The sequence below is a fragment of the Dermacentor albipictus genome, chromosome 1 (assembly GCF_038994185.2).
Source record: "Dermacentor albipictus isolate Rhodes 1998 colony chromosome 1, USDA_Dalb.pri_finalv2, whole genome shotgun sequence".
NCBI lineage: Eukaryota > Metazoa > Arthropoda > Arachnida > Ixodida > Ixodidae > Dermacentor > Dermacentor albipictus.
Window position 1 is genome coordinate 18998647 of NC_091821.1, and position 14761 is coordinate 19013407.

A 14761-nucleotide genomic window follows, 5' to 3' on the forward strand; every position below is an offset into this window, starting at 1 on the left:
GTTATCTCTCACGTAGACCAGCACGTGTACCCGATTGACACGTGGTGTTACCATTCCTGAGCATGCGCAGATGAGTTTTGTGTCTTCTTTCATTTTTTCGCCTCTGTGCTCCCTTCAGTTGATAGTCGGCGTTCGTGTTGTCCACTTCTCTACTCTTGTGTCCTGTCTGCACGCCTTACTTCTAGTTTGCATAATGAATCCTTACCAACTAGCTCAGCTTTCTGTCGTTCTAAGGACGGTCAAAAGGGTGAATTTAGCTCCAAGTTTGAGAGGCTGAAGTTCACGCCCATGAGAGCAAAGGGGGACACACGTCGTGCGGACGCGAGTGAAAGCAGTCCGACCGAACGAAAGGAGACGGCGGCAGCCGAAGCCGAGCGCAGAAAGCGGTTCGAGGCGAGGCAAGCGCGCGTGTGTTATACGTGCCAGAAGCCGGGTCACTTTTCGGCGCAGTGTCCAGAAACAAAAACAAAAGTTGTGTTTTTGGCATTATGCAGCACTGACGAGAAAATGAAGCTTCTCGAGCCTTACATGCGAGACCTCCTCGCAAAAGGGGAAAGAGTGCCGAGTGCTTCGCGATTCCGCAGCTACAATGGATGTAGTTCACCCCTCTTACGTAGAACCCGATATGTTCACGGGCGAGTGCGCATGGATTAAGCAAGCCGTGGAAGCTCATAGCGTGTGTCTGCCCGTAGCAAAAGTGCTTATTGAAGGACCTTTCGGAGCACTTGAGACGGAGGCGGCAGTGTCATCTATGCTGCCCCCCCCCCCCCCCCCAGTACCCGTACCTATTTTCGAACAGGTCCGATCACCTCCTGCGCGAGAAGGGGCTTTTGTTTGGAGAGGCTAGCGTTCAAGCCTTAACCAGATCGAAGGTTCGGGAGCTCGCTGCAAAGGCGGTAGTTGCGGGGCCGACGTTGTCGAACAATGAGAAAGGGTCAGAGGCGCAGCAAGCTGATATTCAGAGCACGCCCGAACTGAATAAAATTAAGCCTGTAGCGTTAAAGGCACCAGATACTGGAGAGGAAATTCCCGATGCGGGAAAGTTAGAAGAGCTATCTGCAGATTTGCTCATCGCGCCTACGTCAGACGGACTTAATAGGTTGCTAAAAGTCAGCCGGTCCGGTCGGCTTTGATAGCCGAGCAAAAGAAGGATGGCAGCCTAGAAAACATACGCTGCATTGTCAAGGAAGGTATCGCCAAGAAAAATGCTCGCTTTGTGGAAAGAGGTGGGGTCCTGTACCGGAAGTATCTAGACCGCAGGGGAGTGGAGTTCGATCAGCTGATCGTGCCTCAGAGCTACTGTCAGGATCTGTTGCGCTTGTCGCATGGGGGTTCGCGTGGTCCGGACACCTAGGAGTTAAGAAAACTAAGGACCGTCTCTTGCAAGAGTACTATTGGCCAGAGTGTTTTCGGGACGCAGACCACTTTGTGGAGACATTTGACACCTCTCAGCGGGTGGGCAAACCAGGGGACAAATCGAGGGCGCCGTTGAAGTTGGTACCTATCATTACGGAGCCTTTTAGACGGCTCGTTATTGATACAGTGGGACCTCTGCCGGTAACAGCCACGGGGTACAGACGCATTTTGACTGTGATCTGCCCAGCGACAAAGTTCCCTGAAGCAGTGCTGCTTAAAGAACTCAGCTCAGTTGAGATAGTCAATGCACTACTGTCCATATTTGCGCGAGTTGGTTTTCCTGCGGAAATCCAATCAGATCAGGGCACAGTGTTTACTAGCGCTTTGACGACAGCCTTTATCGAAAGGTGCGGGGTAAAGCTGTTACACAGCTCAGTGCACCACCCTCAGTCGAATTCCGTTGAGAAGCTCCACTCCGTCATGAAGCGCGTGTTGAGAGCCTTGTGGTTTGAACAACAAACTGACTGGGAGCTGTTTCTGCCTGGGGTGATGTTTGCATGGAGGACCGCGCCGCATGCGGCTACGGGGTTTTCGCCAGCTGAGCTAGTGTACGGTCGCTCGCTGCGATCTCCGCTTCGCATGCTTCGAAACGGATCACTGCCCTCTCCAATGGCTGCAGACCATCTCTTTCACAAATGGCCGCCTCCTGCGCTGGAGCCTCGCTTTGCAACAACATTCTTTTGAGGTGCGTTACAAAAAGGGGAGTCTCAACGGTAACGCCGATGGCTTAAGTCGAAGCCCCTAACGTGGGAATAAGCCTCAAAGTTGTGTTACTGATGTTTTTCTTCCTGAGGCAGGATTTTTAACATATTGCTTTTGTTTAGTGTTTCAAAGTGATGACGTGCTTTCTAATGCAATTTTCCAATTTGTGGACGCGTTCTGAGTGCTGCTAGACTACTGTAAGGAACTAGGCAGTAGTATAAAAGGGGAAAGAGCCTGGCATGGCTTACTGAGGGTTGTGCCGTGCTTGCTGACTGAGCGGCTGAGTTTCGGCGCAGTTCTAACGCTTGCTGGGAACGAGAGAAAAATGACAACTCTCCCGAAGTCACTTTGCAGTGTCCTGTGTGAACCTGAACGTGAGAACGAGGCCTTCTCGGTGCGCTGCGCTCAAGAAACGCCGAGGGACGACCGACTTCGGTTATGAGCATCATCGAGCGACATCCCTCCGGACAGCGGATGCAGTCCCCTGACCATCGGGATCTCCTTCCCCCGGCGGGGCGGTCTGTTACGTTTCGCCTACGACGCGCGATATGGTCGGCGCGGATGCAACGGACGCCGGGGCTTCGTTCAAAGCGGCGGACATTTTAGCCCGTTCGGAGCGGCCGCGACGCATCACCGCCGAGCGCGTCCCGGCATGTTCAGTGCCACGTGTCTTTGTGTGTGCGTGTGTGTGTGTGTACCCACGCTTGTCAAAGCGCGGCAGCCGGGGAGAGGAGCTCCCCAAGTGTGAAGCGAGGAGGTCTGACCGGCGCCGGCCCGGCTGATGCGTCACTACACTCGTCTCTACATGTCTCTCAGTCCGTCCGTGCCTCGCTGTCACGTGGTGTCATCCCGTGACCTTCCTTCTTGCCCGCGACGCCAAGAGTATAAAAGCAGCTGCCCCCGGACGCCAAGAGAGAGGCTCCGATTTCTTCTGTTGAGTAACGTGCTCTCCCGTCTCTCCACTTCGGTCGACCTGACCGGCCGCTCTTTTGCGATGCTAGAATAAACAAGTTGTTCTGTTAGCAGTTGACTTATGCTTTGCCGGGACCTTCGGATGCTTCCAGTGTGCCCCAGGCCGCCAGGCCAACGCTACCCTTGGTGCTTGCGACCCATTCGCCACAACGGGCGCCAGCGGTCCGATTGCAATAACGGGTGTCAGCACTGAGGTTCCAACAGCTGGTGGCAGCGCTGAGATTCTAACAGCCGGTGCCATCGGTGGGGTTCCAACAGCACGCGACAGGAGGCGACAAAGAGGAGAACGACGTTCAAGGAGCGTAGCTCGAGGAACGTTTTGTTGTTGCTGTTGAGTATTCAGTCGGGTTCTGTTGACGGGCACAGGTTCGCCCAGAATAAATCAGTTTTCCTAGAAACGGCTGTTGTAACTGTTGGTTACATATCTGGTGGAGGTGCGGGGTATGATTCCAAGCCCCACACACGCCAGGGAAGGTAGGCCGGATCCCCGAAGTTTGGAGCCAACGGAATTAACGCCTGTCCACCAACGCACGAGCCGCCGCATACGAGGTGAGGCCCCCGAGTTTGGTCCTGTTAGATATGGAGCTGGTTCCTGCGATTACTTCGAGTTCCCCAGACCACATCGGATTACAGCACAGCTAATTGAGGAATGCAAAAGCAGGAAAGCGCATTCCAGAGAAGCGGCCGAGGCAACAAGTTTACGTGCCAACAAGTTCCTGCGCCGCCGGGATTAGCAGGTGGGCATCCGACAATGAAGCAGGTGCACGAGCGCCCCCCCGCTCCTTCTCCAGCCTACAAGTGGATTGCCAGTCTGCGTGGCAAGACCGCAGAGAGCCCCGACAGGTGTGCCACGCGACACGGGCGCCTACCATTGGCTGCAAGTGGCGTCATCGGAGTGGACTCTCCCATTGGTCAAACATGACGTGACTTGCAGTGCTCGAAGGGCTTATAAGAAGCCTTCCAGAGAGACCTGAGCATTCTGGGGCTTACCCTGATTCCCTGATTCACCTCTCTCGAACTTCTTGCCGCGGGCCGCAGCGTCCGAGTTGCTGCCGGCCCGTAATGACTGTACAAATGTTACTTGTCGCTCACCCGTCCTGTATAATATGTAAATAAATCCTCCCGAGTTTGGGGTTTTCCATCCCGACGTCCCGTCCTCCAACCCCTACATCTGGTTGGCAGCGGTAGGATCGCCTCCGAACGCTTCAGCTGGTGGCAGCGCTACGAATCAACCTTCGTCGAGAGAGATCGTAAAGAACCGGGAAGAGCGAAGAAGAGAGAGCCTTCGTCGAAAGAGGTCCGAAGAGACTGGGAGTATCGAAGAAGGAGCGAGCCTTCGACCCAGGGAGTCCGGAGGAGCCGGGAACAGCGGACAAATGAACCGGATGGCGGGGTGCTGCAACCGTAAGTGAGCGCGTGGTTTTTTTCCTTATGATTCGCCAGACTCAAAGGTTGTGTGTTCAATTTTGATAGTTCTGGGAATCGGGAGTTTGTTGCATTGTGTGTTTGCACAAATTAATTAAGGAAAACAGTTTTAACCACCTGTCGGGGCAGCTGCCATGGATCTTAGAAGGTTGACGAGGTTGGACTTGTTGTTGGTGTGCGACGATTTGGGAGTTGAGGCGGACGAACGGATGGAAACGCCAGCTATCATAAAGGCGATTAACGATAGTGGCAATGACGACAAAAGCATTGAGCTTGCTTGGGAGGTGATACAGGAGCCACGGGAGCGAGAGCGTCGTGTACGTTTGCGAGAGCGTCGTGAGCTTAGGAGTGAGCGTCAGCGTGAAGAACGCGAGAATGAACGGAAGCAGGAGCTTCAAGAACTTACTCTGAGGTGTCAGCGTCACGTACGTGAGAATGAACGCGAACGGGAGTATCAGCAACGTAAGCTTGAGCGAGAGGAAAAGTATGAAAGAGAGAAGGCAGCACTGATCAAAGAGATACAGTATTGTGATCAGGTATTGGCACAGAGACAACGGCTGTCTGAGAATTCTGTAGGTAGTACAGAGCGAAAGAATGAGGCAGCATCTAGCAGATTTTCGCCAGAAGCCGACGAAAAGAGTAGTGCCTGTGAGATTGGCTGCCGATTCATAAGTAAAGGGAGAAGGCTAGCTGCTAACGATGCCTTAGTGGCAATAGAGGCCGTTAAAGGCCAGAGTGAGAGCGACGAGGTGCTGTGCCAACAGATGACTGTGGAGACAGCTAGGCCAGCTGCGAACAAATTGGCACAGTTACCACGTGTGTGCGTCGCTAGTAAGGTTAGCGAGGTTGCTAGCGAGGAAAAGGGTACTGCTGACCAGACAGAAGGGAGCACCCATGTAGAGCCAGATGTGCATGCAGAAATGAAGTGCGAGCTGGACGATGCAGTTGAGAATAGTTCTCGGGGTGGCGAGCTCCGTAGCTCACGAGAAAGCAACTGCATTGTTCAGGGATCGGTGCGGCTCTCCGCCAGTCTAGGTAGCCTAGAGAGGGATTATTCACTTATTAATCATTCGGACTGTGCGCGTGAGACAGCGATCGATACCGACGGGCTGTGTGCCGATTCACAGCGTGAGCTGGGCAATGTAGTAGAGGGCAGTTCGCAAGAGTGCGAGTTGTCTTACTCGAGTAAAGCCTGCTGCATTGTGCCAGAGTCGGTTGAGCTGTCCGCCAGTCGAGGCAAAGAGAGTGTAGATTTAAATGTAAATCACTCAGACTGTGCGGGTAAGAGACCGATCCGGGCCGACGAAATGTGTACCGGCCAGCACGAGGCACGAGGCGACATGAAAGCGAGTGCAAAGAGAAAGCGCCGTAAAAAGAGGCGCGGTAAAGACCGAAAGTCGGTAACTTATGTTGCGCCGCCAAAGATGGCGAGAGCCCCAAGAGGGCAGGGCGCGAGGAAGAAGGTGCGGTCGTCTAGGACGATGTTGACGCATCCAGAACGTTCGAGCCACAGGTCAAAAGGGGACCGCGAAGAATGTTCTGCGCGGACGCGGACAAAGGGCACGGGGCAGTTAAGCTCCTCGTCGTTCCGTAGTTCTTTTTATAGCTCAGCGTGCAGTTCGAAGAAACGCAAGGTGGTAGGACGAGACCAGGTGGGGAGTAGCGACGCGGTCAATCGAGTTTGTGTTGAAAGCGGGGCGCGAGGACGCAAATTGGCAGGAGACCGTAACGTCTTGGGGGAGCTGATAGTGAATCAGCCCTTTTGTTGTCTCCCGGCAGCCAGAGTAGCTTTCAGACCACGCCCACCGCGGGTTCGACTCAAAGTATGAGTCAGACGTAAGCGTTTGGAAAAGGAGGCCTGGAGCGCTTCCGTAGAAATGAAGTGTTGTTTTTTATTTTTGAGCATCGGAATGTTTTCGCGATTTGAGACTAGGATTTCTTTCAATAGGTAAGGTTTGAGCTTTGTCTGTGTTTTCGTTCGAGAAGCTCGAGATTTGAAAGACGCGTTTTAAGTAAACATGTAGTCTCGCGAGATGCTCATTAATAAGTAGATAGGCTTTTTTTGTGTGTGTGTGAGTAACCTGAAGGTCAAGGTTATTGTTGAGAGGCCTATCGTAACGCGCGTGTGTTTTATTTAACCTTCTTTTCTAAGGTTAAGCGCGTAGATTTTCAGTGAGTGCATGATTTGCACTGAGAAGCGTTCTTAGTTCCATTAGCGCATGTCCTGTGTGGACGGAAGGAAGCAGACTTTATGACTGGGTTGCTAGTGTGTGTGTGAGGGCAGCCGTGTATTCTGACTTCTTTAGTGAACGTGCGTGGAAAGAGTTAGTAGAAGACGCATCATTTTAAGAGTTCTGCGGAGTGTGTAAGTCCCGCAAGTTTAATTGGTCGTTTACGTCACGTGTCCTGTAGGACCTTCAGGAAAAAAACGTGAGTAAGCGTAAGTGAAAAGTTTGCCTACAATGCAAGTACGCGTTTTGTTTAGTGACCACAAGGCTAGTGCGCTTGTGATTACGTACTTGTGAGGATGACCAGATTGTTCAGTGGCACCAATACGTGTGATAAGTACGCCACTGCGATAGATTGGAAACATGCTGTTCGGGTGGTTAGGCCACTTAAGTTATGTTCGGCTGTTTCATTTGTTGTTTGCATCGTCAACGACCCTTTTGTTTTGCAACAACAATAGTACTCTGGTCTTGTCGGCAATCGAGGAGAAATGGATAGCTGTTTGGAAGGGTGGTTGGAACTGTTGTCAAAATTGGGGAACTAAAAGATCAGGGTTGATTTTGACTCAGTAATAGTCTGGCGAGTCAGGGGTGAAGAGCCTGCGCTTACGCGTAGTGCAGCGCTGTGCTGTTTTGTTTGTTTGACGTTTGTTCTCCAGGGCCTAGGATCCCGAAGTTCGTCAAACGAGGCTCGACCCCAGTACCCTGCAGCTTCTTTCAGCGTTCCTCCTGGCCAGCGAATTGAGTTCACCGGCCATTCAGAACTACCGGGGCGAGGACGAGCTGTTAGATATGGAGCTGGTTCCTGCGATTACTTCGAGTTCCCCAGACCACATCGGATTACAGCACAGCTAATTGAGGAATGCAAAAGCAGGAAAGCGCATTCCAGAGAAGCGGCCGAGGCAACAAGTTTACGTGCCAACAAGTTCCTGCGCCGCCGGGATTAGCAGGTGGGCATCCGACAATGAAGCAGGTGCACGAGCGCCCCCCCGCTCCTTCTCCAGCCTACAAGTGGATTGCCAGTCTGCGTGGCAAGACCGCAGAGAGCCCCGACAGGTGTGCCACGCGACACGGGCGCCTACCATTGGCTGCAAGTGGCGTCATCGGAGTGGACTCTCCCATTGGTCAAACATGACGTGACTTGCAGTGCTCGAAGGGCTTATAAGAAGCCTTCCAGAGAGACCTGAGCATTCTGGGGCTTACCCTGATTCCCTGATTCACCTCTCTCGAACTTCTTGCCGCGGGCCGCAGCGTCCGAGTTGCTGCCGGCCCGTAATGACTGTACAAATGTTACTTGTCGCTCACCTCTCCTGTATATAATGTAGAATAAATCCCTCCCAAGTTTTGTGGTTTCCATCCCGAAGTCCGTCCCTCCAACCCCTACAGTCCTCTCGCCGATTCTCCAAGGGCAGCGGCGGCAGTCAGCCTAGGTACCAGTGCGATGGCTACCCAAGTAATCCCTCCTCACGTCGTCGTTGACTCGCCTCGGACGCCAGAATCCTTTCACGGAGACACATTTGAGGATGCCGAGGACTGGCTCGAAAACTTCGAGCGTGTCGCCACGTGTAGCGGTTGGGACGAGACAAAGAAACTCCGGTATGTGTACTTCGTGCTAGAGGAATCTGCACGCACGTGGTTTCAAAACCACGAAGCGTCGTTATCATCATGGAACGACTTCTGACGAGAACTGATAGCTACGTACCCGAGCACGGACCGCAGAGAGAGGGCAGAAGCCGCTCTTCAGGCGAGGAACCAACGGAACAATGAAAGTGTGACCATGTACATTGAAGACATGACCCACCTCTTCCGCCGAGCCGACCCAAACATGGCTGAGGACAAGAAATTGCGGCACCTAATGCGCGGTGTGAAACAGGAACTCTTTGCCGGCCTGGTTCGTAATCCGCCCCGCACTGTAGCCGAATTTCGATCAGAGGCGACGACGATGGAGAAGACGCTGCAGCAGCGTGCGAGGCAGTACAACAGAGATGTATGCGTCGCATCATTTAACGTTGGGTCAGGAGCCCTCCCCAACAACATGGACATCCTACGCGAAATGGTGAGGTCCGTCGTCAGGGAAGAGCTGCAGAGACTGCAGCTGGCCCAAAGCCCTCCTACGGTGTCCTCACTTGCTGACGTCATACGCGAAGAAGTCCGGCAAGTAATTTGTGAGCCAGAGCCTCAGGTACGGCCCCATGCACAGCCAGAGCGTCAGCCGCGGATGTCGTACGCCCAAGCTTTACGGCAGGACCTAGGACGCGCCGACTTTGGACGAACGGCCACAATACCCCAGGTACTCCCTCGCAATGTGCAGCCCATGCCAGAAGGAAGCCCATGTAAAAGCGATGTATGGCGCACTGCAGACCGGCGTCCCCTCTGCTACCACTGTGGAGAGGCTGGTCACCTATACCGGGAATGCCAGTATCGCCGAGTAGGACTGCGTGGCTTCTCTGTGAATGCGCCTTGCCCTCGAAATGGTGAGCGCCCTTATGAGATTGAGGCATTTTTATCTACGCGCCAAACTGTTCGGAACCCCCAGCAACACGAACCTCGATCAGCAGCGCCTATGCGTTATAGGTCGCCCAGTCCGCGTCCCGCTTCCATTTCACCGAGGCGTCGCTCCCAAAGTGCGCGACCGGAAAACTAGAGCCAGCGACCTGTGGAGGCAAGGCCGCTGACGCCCGGAACACTGAAGGCCCTCCATCACCAATCCGACAAGATGACGGCAGTGACGAAACGACGGACAAGTGCAGTGATGACGCCGTCACTTCCGAGTTGCGCGTCATCATCGACGACTTCGAAGTGACTGCGTTGATAGACACTGTTACGGACTTTTCAGTTATTACACCCATTGGACCGGATCTCTAATACGTACAGCGAGGGGACACTTAGTCGACCCCGTAGGAATGTGCACAGCAAGAATCGGAATTAGAGGCTTTACATACGTCAGCACCTTAATTGTTCTCCCTGAGTGTTCCCGTGATCTGATACTGGCCATAGACTTTTTGCGAACGAATGGCGCAATTATCGACTTGCAAGAATCACGCGTGTTGTTTTCCACAGAAAATGCTGTTACCATTTCTGATACAGAACAGCCACATATTTCCTCTCTCCGTATTGTGGATGAAGACTTGACGGTGCCGGCACGGTGCAGTATGACTGTCGTTGTAAGGAGCGACGTATTTCGTGACTGTGAGGGACTAGCAGACGGAAATATCGGGCTGCTACTGGAAAAGCAAATATGCGTGGCAAGAGGCCTAGTTCACCTGCGTAACGGATATGCGGGCGTCCTTTTGACTAACTTTGGTAATGAGGCACAACAAGTGGCGAAGGGAACAGCCATAGCGTCTCTTCAGGACTATGCACAATTTGCGGATGTGTCCACCCTCGATGCAGCATCACCAGCTTCTGCCACTTTAGACAGTGTCCTTACCTCTATCGACATCGACCGAGAGCTGTCATCACTACAAAGAGATGAGATTGTGAACTTGGTCACAGAGTTTGCTGAATGCTTTTCGACCTCATCGAAAGTCCGTCGTACTCCCGTCGCAAAACACCGCATTGTGGTCGAAGAACCTGCAAGACCAGTTCGCCGACACCCGTACCGAGTAGCTCCAAAGGAAAGAGAGGCGATAAGAAGTCAAGTACAGGAAATGCTCAAGGACGATGTAATACAGCCATCCAATAGTCCGTGGGCATCTCCAGTAGTCCTAGTCAAAAAGAAGGATAACACCCAACGATTTTGTGTTGACTACAGGAAACTCAACCTCGTCACGAAGCGGGATGTATATCCGCTCCCCCGCATTGACGACACCTTGGACAAACTAGGCAATGCTTACTTCTTCTCTTCTCTGGATCTCAAAAGCGGGTACTGGCAGATTGAAGTGGACGAGCGAGATCGCGAAAAAACAGCGTTTGTGACACCGGATGGTTTATACGAGTTTAAGGTGCTTCCATTTGGTCTGTGTTCTGCGCCAGCCACATTCCAGCGGATGATGGACACTGTTCTCTCTGGACTGAAATGGCAGTCGTGCCTCGTCTACCTTGATGATGTGGTGGTCTTCTCCACTACATTCGGGCAGCACGTGCAGCGACTGAGAGCAGTTCTGGATGCTATTCGCACGGCGGGATTGACCATAAAACCCGAAAAATGCCACTTCGGCTTTCGTGAGCCCCGCTTTCTCGGACACATTGTCAGTGCTGAAGGCGTCCGCCCCGATCCTGAGAAGATCACTGCAGTAGAACTGTTTCCGGAGCCAAGAGACCAAAAAGCTATTAGACGTTTCCTGGGACTGTGTGCCTACTACAGGCGTTTCGTAGAAAATTTTTCTAAAATTGCTGAACCACTCACGCGACTGACAAAAGAAGATGTCCCTTTTGTGTGAGAGAAAGAACAAGAAGACGCCTTCTCTGAACTACGACGGCGTTTGCAGAGTTCTCCTATACTTGCCCATTTTGATGAAAATGCCCGAACGGACATCCACACCGGAGAAGAAAAAGTCATTGCGTACGCAAGCCGTACCTTATCGAAAGCCGAGACAAATTACTCATCTACAGAAAAGGAATGCCTGGCGGTTACATGGGCCATCAGTAAGTTCCGGCCATACTTATATGGCAGATCGTTTCGAGCCATCAGCGACCATCACTCATTGTGCTGGCTGGCGAACCTCAAGGACCCTTCTGGAAGACTCACTCGATGGAGTTTACGTCTACAGGAGTATGACATCACGGTCATTTACAAGTCCTGTCTCAAGCACAATGATGCTGATTGCTTATCACGCGCACCAATCGAGGCTACGTCACCTGAATACGAGCAAGATTTCCCATTTCTTGGGGCTGTGAATACGACGGATATGGCTCATCATCAGCGTACTGATCCGGAATTACTCCTGCTCATTGAGTACCTGGAGGGTCTACAAGTGAAAGAGCCTCGAGTTTTCATTCGCGGATTGGGTTCGTATGTCCTCCGGAACAACGTCCTCTACAAACGAAACTTCGAGCACACTGGTGAGACGTTTCTACTTCTCGTACCATCATCGCTGCGAGCTGAGATCTTAGAAGCTTGCCATGATGATCCTGCAGCTGGCCACTTGGGCGTTAGTAGGACTCTGGCGAGAATCCGCCAGAAATATTACTGGCCGAAGTTGATGAATTCAGTGCAGCACTATGTCAAATCATGCCGAGATTGTCAAAGACGAAAAACACCGCCACTCAAACCAGCAGGTTTTCTGCAGCCGATACAGCCACCAACAGCGCCATTTGAACAAATAGGAGTGGATTTACTTGGCCGTTTCAACTTCAGGAAAGCGGTGGATTGTGGTAGCAACCGATTATCTGACCCGGTATGCTGAGACCTCTTCTCTTACAAAAGGAACCGCAATTGAAGTGGCTGAGTTTTTTGTCACACATATAGTATTACGACATGGCGCACCTAAGGTACTCATAACAGACAAAGGAACAGCTTTTGTGGCCCGTTTGATGCAGTCTGTTATGAAACTAACACATACTGCTCATAGAAAAACCACAGCGTACCATCCACAAACAAACGGCCTGACTGAACGGCTCAATAGAACGCTCGCTGACATGATCTCAATGTACGTGGACGTCGAGCATCGGACATGGGACAGTATTCTACCATACGCCACCTTTGCGTATAATACTGCAGTACAAGAAACGACACATTTCACGCCATTTGAACTTGTTTACGGTCGGACAGTAACAACGACACTAGACGCGATGTTACCTGTAGACAACAGCACCGAAGACGACCCTGACGTTAGTGAGTACATAGAAAGGGCAGAAGAAGCACGGCAGTTGGCAAGGCACCGTATCATACAACAGCAATACGTCGACGCAAACAGGTACAACCTAGGGCGAAGAGAGGTACAGTACAACCCCGGAGACAAAGTGTGGGTATGGACGCCTATACGTACGCCCGGTCTTTCGGAGAAGTTACTGCGCCGTTACTTTGGCCCCTACAAAGTACTTCGCCGGCTAAGTCCCTTAAATTACGAGGTAACTCCTGAAGGCCAAGTCTGCTCCACACGACGCAGGACACGCCCAAAGGTCGTACACGTAGTACGAATGAAGCCATATTATGAAAGGCATTGATTAACAGAAGTTGCACATACCGTCAAGCCTAGCACCGGCCATCCTCTGACCACTGTCCTTTCAAAGCAGCTGACCTCTCTAGGCCTTTCCTACGCATCGGGACGATGCTTCTTCGGAGGGGGCTAATGCCGCCAGCATTACGAGAAGAAAAAGACGACCGACATATCCCAACTGCGTAGCCGCGACACCGCGAGCAGCAAGCAAAGCACCGCGAGGCAACGCTCGGCCGGTAGGCCGGCGGCTCGTGCGCGAGAATCGGACGATTGGCACGCGACAGGAGGCGACAAAGAGGAGAACGACGTTCAAGGAGCGTAGCTCGAGGAACGTTTTGTTGTTGCTGTTGAGTATTCAGTCGGGTTCTGTTGACGGACACAGGTTCGCCCAGAATAAATCAGTTTTCCTAGAAACGGCTGTTGTAACTGTTGGTTACAATATTGTCAAGTTGCACTTCAGTTGGCAGTGAAGTTTCATGAGTAGAACGGGCTCATTATTGAAACGAACAGTTCCGCAGACTTTTGAAGATTTAATTAATTATATAGGGTTTTACATGCCAAAAGCACGATCTTATTATGAGGCACGACGTAGCGGGGGCTCCTGAACTTTGAACCACTTGGGTTTCTTTAACGTGCACCTAAAGCAAAGTACGCGGGTGTTTTCGCATTTCGTCCCCATCGAAAATGTGGCTGCCGTGGCCGGGACTCGATCCCGCGACCTCGTGCTTAGCAGCTCAACACCACACGCACGAAGCAACCAGGGCAGGTAGACTTTTGAAGAATAATATGCTCAGACTCTACACATTTTGTCCATGTCACTTGCACACCTCATTGCATCCGTCAATGATGAAAAGACTCTTCCAAAACAGTGGATGCCCCGGAGGTATGAAGTACGACAACATTTTGAAAAGGCCGCATGATGACGATTTTGTTTCCTTCTGTGATTGGCTGGCGGAGCAACACAACCCCATGCGGTCCGCCTGCGTTGGTTGCCAACTGCTGTTTTTTAAGCTGTATTCTACTATAGAAATCTTTCTTTAATACTTTCGCTTGCTTACTTGTTGTTGGCAGTGTTCATTCTGCGCTTCTTCCCTGCGTGAGTCCATTTGATGTGGATTCTTGTTCGCCAAGTAAAGTAGAGGTGTATCTCATAGGTACGACTGTGAGATACGCCTTATTTCATTTTTCTTCTGCGAGTTTACGCGTCTTTACGGCGAATGGTGGGCATTGTTCACATTTGTACGAGAAAGGTACCCCGCCCCTAGTTTCTATAGAAAAGTTACCTTGGGTTGCCCCCCGCCCCCTGAGAAAAAAACCCTGGAGCCCTATAACGTAAAACTATTCCAATGTGTTTCTATTCCAATCCCCTGACATCAAATTTGCGTAACCACCGATGCAAGTACCGGGCGGTTACCCGCAGGGTTGTCTGAACACACCAACAAAACGCTCTCCTCGTTCATAGGAGGTCACTTTTGTTTGCTTGAAAAACGAATAACATTGCCTACACTGGGTGGCTTGTCGTATCTAATTGGCTGACAAGAGGCGAGGAGAACGGTCAAGTGGAGAGGGATTCGATGGGGCAGAGCCAGTGCACTGAAAATCGATAACCGGATGAAGAGGGTGGTGCCGGCGTCTGCAATTGGTCTCCTTTCCCTTACTTAGCTTGCGGTGACTGGTAGAAAATCGCGGCGGCATGCAACGGAAGCTTAAGGATGACGTTAAAACGGACCCTCAGCAAAGAAGAGTAGGCAGAATGCCGTGGTAAACGTGCCGAAAGTTCTCGAAAATGTTACATGCCCACGCAAGAAGTTTTATTATGCGCAAATACACCCATGCTCTCCGGCAGGTGCGAGTAGCCAGCGCCTGAGCGATCGGCGGCAGCCATCTTTTATACCTTTCGGAACTGGGCGGCCTGCAGCT